At 34.1% G+C, this 6,135-nt stretch overlaps 1 long non-coding RNA gene across 1 annotated transcript in view; it reads right to left on the reverse strand.

The window, feature by feature from the left end:
• Positions 1-5,316, reverse strand: part of LOC118197650 (uncharacterized) — a 79,801-nt gene extending 74,485 nt beyond the window's left edge. Inside the window, exon 1 of the long non-coding RNA XR_004759635.2 lies at positions 5,028-5,316. This is a non-coding gene — a long non-coding RNA (uncharacterized LOC118197650). The remainder of the gene's footprint in view (positions 1-5,027) is intronic.
• Between the last annotated feature and the right edge of the window lie 819 nt (positions 5,317-6,135).

Below are 6,135 nucleotides of genomic sequence, written 5' to 3' on the forward strand. Positions count from 1 at the left end.
AGTATCTGTGACATTGTATTTACTCAAGAAAGACTATATTATGACTATAATAATGGTTACTCAAGAAAGAGTACACTGAGACTAAAACGGTAAAAAGATGCTGAGAAAACTTTTAGTATCTGTGACATTGTAGTTACTCAAGAAAGACTATATTATGACTAAAATAATGGTTACTCAAGAAAGAGAATACTGAGACTAAAACCGTAAAAATATGCTGAGAAAACTTTTAGTAACTGTAACATTGTAGTTACTCAAGAAAGTCTATAAAATGACTAAAATAATGGTTACTCAAGAAAGAGAATAATGACATAAAACGGTAAAAAGATGCTGAGAAGACTTAGTATCTGTGACATTGTAGTTACTCAAGAAAGATGTCCAGGAAGGCAATATTGTGACTAAAATGGTAAAAACTTTTAGTATCTGTGACATTGTATTTACTCAAGAAAGACTATATTATGACTATAATAATGGTTACTCAAGAAAGAGTACACTGAGACTAAAACGGTAAAAAGATGCTGAGAAAACTTTTAGTATCTGTGACATTGTAGTTACTCAAGAAAGACTATATTATGACTAAAATAATGGTTACTCAAGAAAGAGAATACTGAGACTAAAACCGTAAAAATATGCTGAGAAAACTTTTAGTAACTGTAACATTGTAGTTACTCAAGAAAGTCTATAAAATGACTAAAATAATGGTTACTCAAGAAAGAGAATAATGACATAAAACGGTAAAAAGATGCTGAGAAGACTTAGTATCTGTGACATTGTAGTTACTCAAGAAAGATGTCCAGGAAGGCAATATTGTGACTAAAATGGTAATAGTTACCCAAGAAAGATGTCAAGGAAGACAATAATATTGAGACTAAGCCGTCAATAGCTTTCAATTATTTTTGTCGTATTATAGCGGTTGTTTATTTGATAACATTAATTCGAAAAATCATGATTAATTATTCAAATGAGTTAAAATTTTAACTCGTTTGCAGCCACCTACGTCTAAATTCGATGATAGATAATGTGGGTGGTTTTAATTTTCTGTTGTAAAATAAAAGAAGTGCTACTAAGCAAGCAACGGATTTTTCTGAAACTATCTTGTAGAATATTACATAAATCAAATTCAATGAAATATCAGAATAATATCATTTATTTTAAAAGATTGCTCTCACTTAGAGACTTGGAAACTGCTTTCTTAATTAACATCACACAAAAAAACGATTTAATTAAACTTGTATCCAAGCAGAAGTTTCTGTTAATTTTGCATTCAGGTAAATTTAAAAGGATAATTATAAAAGATAATTCTGGTGTGAGACTTTGGGCTGAGTATAAAGGACGCTTTTGAAAACTGCGTTTAATTAGAATTTTTGAGCTTTTCTGGTAGTATAATTTTAAATTAATGCAAAAAGTCTTTTTAGAGTAAAAATGGATTTTTTTATGAACAATGTGTATATTTAAATAGCATATAAACTTACATAAGTGACAGTTTTTATTTCATTTTTTGATTTAAAAAGCAAAGTGTGCTTGCATTTCACCGTTCCTTAGCAAAATGTAAATTCATCTTTTCTTATAAAATAATAATATAAAAAATTAAAAAAAAAATCTGAAATGTTTCAGATTTTAAATTACATCCAAAGGGGCATTTTTTAACATTTTATGTGTTACCTTTCTTTATTAAATATCATGTTCCTCGCACTTAAACCATAAGATCCAGTGCAACAGCAATATCGCAAAATAGTTTTAAAACGAGCATATCTTTAGAATTTCCGATACAAAGACTCAGGCGCTGGAGATAAAAATGATTTTTCTGCACAACATTGCCATTGCTCGCTTTGAAATCCTTGAGTTTGTTAATCAAAAATTCGTCAAAGTTTTAAAAAATAGGAAATCGATCATAAAACAAATTTAAAATTTAAAATTTGGTCCTCCACATGCTCATATTCGTTGGAGGATTACGTTATTCAAAATTCGATGACTCTATGTACCGTTCTTTTATGACAATGTGAGAAATATACATACATTTACGCAGATTTTCATTATTTAATTTCTTCAAATATAATGCAGGACTCTAACATTTTATGGCAACAGTTTGAAAAGTGAACCGACATTTATCCGTCCGACGCAAAATGCCAAAACGAAACTAATAGTCCTTCGGGATTCAAATCCCTTTGGACTAATAATAAAAATAATAATAAGTGAAATGTTTCGCCTATTTTTAGATGCATTGTTTTCTATATTTTTGAGCATTTCGAATTTTGTTTTACAAACAGTTTTACAACTTCACGTAATATTGAAACAATCCTTTTAAAAGTTTCTTTTAACACACGGATTGCTTAAATTTGATATAAATATATCATATCTATGAAATAACAAATATATCTTTAGGTTCAGCTATAGAGACATTAGGATTTTTTTTGAAACAGGAAACGTGTGCCCTCGCCGAGACTCAAACCACGGACCGTGTCGAGCGTGCTGACCACTACACCACGGAGCCATGCTAAGAATACGACAGAAATACCTTATATACTTCTCCTTTTAGAGGGCTACTGGGGTTTTAGGGAACCCACTCGCCAAATCCTGTTGGTGAAAAATCATCATTCACTACCTTTTTAGTTCGGGCGCACTGTAGAGATATTAGGTATTTTTTGAAAGCTGAAGACATTGAAAAATTAGCAATGCTCTCTGCGGGAATCGAACCACGGACCTCTCGAATTCGCGTCGAGTGTACTGACCACTACATCGCGAAGGCATGCTAAGAAGGCGGGTGAAATACCTTATATAATGTAATATATTTTTACAGAAAATTTGGAATTATAAATGAAACATATATAAATATCTCATAAAACGTCATGCATGGAGTTGCCTTCCGCTTTCTGATTACTTACCAAAAGTGCATGTTCAGTTTATTTCAAACAAATCCTGCTAATTCAGAATTTCTTAAGTTTCCATAATCTTCACTTAAACTCAAATGGTGCAGTTCATCGTTATTGCATACTCTGACCGTCGAGGAAACTTTCTTAAAGGCCTGGAAAATATTTGCTAGTTTACCACGCCACTCTTGCCAATTCGACGCGACGAAGTGCTCAGTGTTGTTGGGCAATTTCCTGTAGCTCATGGTTATAGTCCGGTTATTCGAGTTCATGTATCCGTATGTACCCAATCAAGCGTTTTCAGGGAGCAACGAAAATCGAGCTTGCAGTAATTTGCCTCTTGGTCACCTAATTAGTCCCCCCCCCCAAAAAAAAAAATATAATTTTTTTTCTTTTTTCAAAAATATAATTGTTACCTTTCCAACTGGACTAATGTGGCAGAGTTTCGATTTTAAATATGAAAACAAACTCCTGGTTATAGTCCGGTTATTCGAGTTCATGTAGCTCATGAGCTCTTCGGAAGCATATGGTTAGAGTCCGGTTATTCGAGTTCATGTAGCTCATGAGCTCTTCGGAAGCATATGGTTATATATAGTCCGGTTATTCGAGTTTATATAGCTCATGAGCTCTTCGGAAGCTAATAATGCAGCTAATAAGAGAATTTGCTAGTAGAAGGTATTGCTAATAAGAGACAACGGGGGTACAGTCCGTTTATTCGAGTTCATGTAGTTCATGAGCTCTTCGGAAGCATATAGTTATAGTCCGGTTATTTGAGTTCGCATATTCGTATTTACGCAATCAAACGTTTTAGGGAGTAACAAAATTCCAGTTTGCAGTAATTTGTCTATTGGTCACCTAATTAGCCCTTTCACCGAAAAATATAAATTATTTTGTTTTTTACGAAAATGTAATTGTTACTTTTACAATTGGACCACAGTAGCATATTTTAGATTTTAAATATGGAAGAAACTTATGGAATTTTTTATGCTACGCAGTACTTTTGCTTGTATGCTACACAAATATTTGTTTGTTGTTAAACTTGTCCTCACACTTTAGAAAGAGCAAACCTAACTACCCAAAAAAACTCACTGAAACCATAAGCTAGCACAAAACAGAAAATTATGGTCGGTAGCAAATTCTTACATGTGTTTTGGCATAAATATAATTTTACTTCACGAAATTAAACTAAACAATTGGCAGTAAAGCAGAGTACTGGAAATTGAGCAGATTCTTTTATTTCAAATATAGGACATATCGAACACCTGAGCAACTGGGATTATGTCCTCGCTTCTTAAGTTCGCTTTTAGGTCATCGACATAAATGAATTCATATCGGTGACCTAAATGAACTCTGGTTAAGAGTCCAAAAAAATTCTACTTGATCCATTTGCGACTATAATATAAAAATAAAATAATATATAGTAAATCCAATAGTGGTAGATCCATGACAACGGGGGTACCTAATCACTGCAGCTAATAAGAGAATTTGCTAATAAGAGAAGGTATTGCTAATAAGAGACAACGGGGGTACCTAATCACTGCAGCTAATAAGAGCATTTGCTAATAAGAGAAGGTATTGCTAATAAGAGACAACGGGGGTACTTAATCACTGCAGCTAATAAGAGAAGGTATTGCTAATAAGAGACAACGCGGGTACCTAATCACTGCAGCTAATAAGAGAATTTGCTAATAAGAGAAGGTATTGCTAAATAAGAGACAACGCGGGTATTTAATCACTGCAGCTAATAAGAGAAGGTATTGCTAATAAGAGACAACAGGGGTACCTAATCACTGCAGCTAATAACAGAATTTGCTAATAAGAGAAGGTATTGCTAATAAGAGACAACGGGGGTACCTAATCACAGCAGCTAATAAGAGAATTTGCTAATAAGAGAAGGTATTGCTAATAAGAGAAGGTATTGCTAATAAGAGAAGGTATTGCTAATAAGAGAAGGTATTGCTAATAAGAGACAACAGGGGTACCTAATCACTGCAGCTAATAAGAGAATTTGCTAATAAGAGAAGGTATTGCTAATAAGAGACAACGGGGGTACCTAATCACTGCAGCTAATAAGAGATTTGGCGGAAATCTTTAATCTAAAGGTTACCCATAATTCTCAGCAACAAATTTCTTTAGAATAAAACACAAATGAAAAAAACTTACTGAAAAGCCAAAACATTATGACCATCTACTCGACAAACACGTTGCGCGAACTTTGGCCCACAGAACAACTGCAGCTCGTTTTGACATGGGTGCCGCAAGTTCTCGGTAGATGACTGGAGACAGACTATACCAGCAGCGCTCAAGTAAAATTCCAACATGGTGATGTTCGAGCTCTGAGCTGCAGCTTCGTGACATCCCAAATATGCTCCATCGGTTTACAATCCGGCGACCTGTTGTCCTGACCGGGTTTTGCACAACCTGTTTGTGCGAACAGGGATTTTTTTCCATGCTATATCTGAAATATAAATACAGACCAAAATTAAAAGTGGATCCTAATTTGTGGTTAAAGCTAAATGAAATAAGAACAGACATAAATGAATTATCTCTCTTGCATAGGCCCAAATTTCACGCTAAATTTTAGAATTAATGTATTATAACTTAAATTTTCGTAATTAAAACAGTAACCAACTTTTAATCTAATAGGTTTTTTATGTGTGCATATTTAATACAAATAGCCAATAAGTTGTGCAAACGGCAATATATAATTTTTTTTTAAATATTTCTATTGAAAAATTGGAAAATAATCATTGTAAAATGTAGTGCTGGTACTAATTTTTGTTCAGTTTTTGTTTAGATGGTGTTTTCGCATTAGTGCGATAGTTTGGCTGACAATCCAACGAGCGGTCAACTATCCATCAGCCATGCTGTTTATTAAGCGAATCGCGCAGTGCAGTATGGGAAATCTCTCCATTTGCCCTGCTCCAGAGGGGTAGGGTATTTTACCTCCATTTCGACAGGCAATTAATGCTTTCTCGCTAGGTGAATGGAACAGGTTGAAAGAACCGGTTTTCACCATCGATCGAATTTGCTCTTGTGATCGGGTCTTAAATGTACAGTGTCTTTGTGGCATAGGGCACTCTAAATATATGGCAATCCGAAAGTCTTATCGTGTGAATTGGTATACTTGAACCCAAACCTCGAAGTGCTCTCTCTCAAAATTGGGGTAGAACAAAGTAGAGCAAAATAGTATTGTCACTTATGTGGTTCTCAAAGCTCTCGCCAACGACAAGGCGTCATCTTGTACTCTTTGCTGCGATGAATTTCGTGA

Source organism: Stegodyphus dumicola, chromosome 4 (genome assembly GCF_044657685.1).
Source record: "Stegodyphus dumicola isolate Sdum_Otavi_A_Nest chromosome 4, ASM4465768v1".
NCBI classification, from domain to species: domain Eukaryota; kingdom Metazoa; phylum Arthropoda; class Arachnida; order Araneae; family Eresidae; genus Stegodyphus; species Stegodyphus dumicola.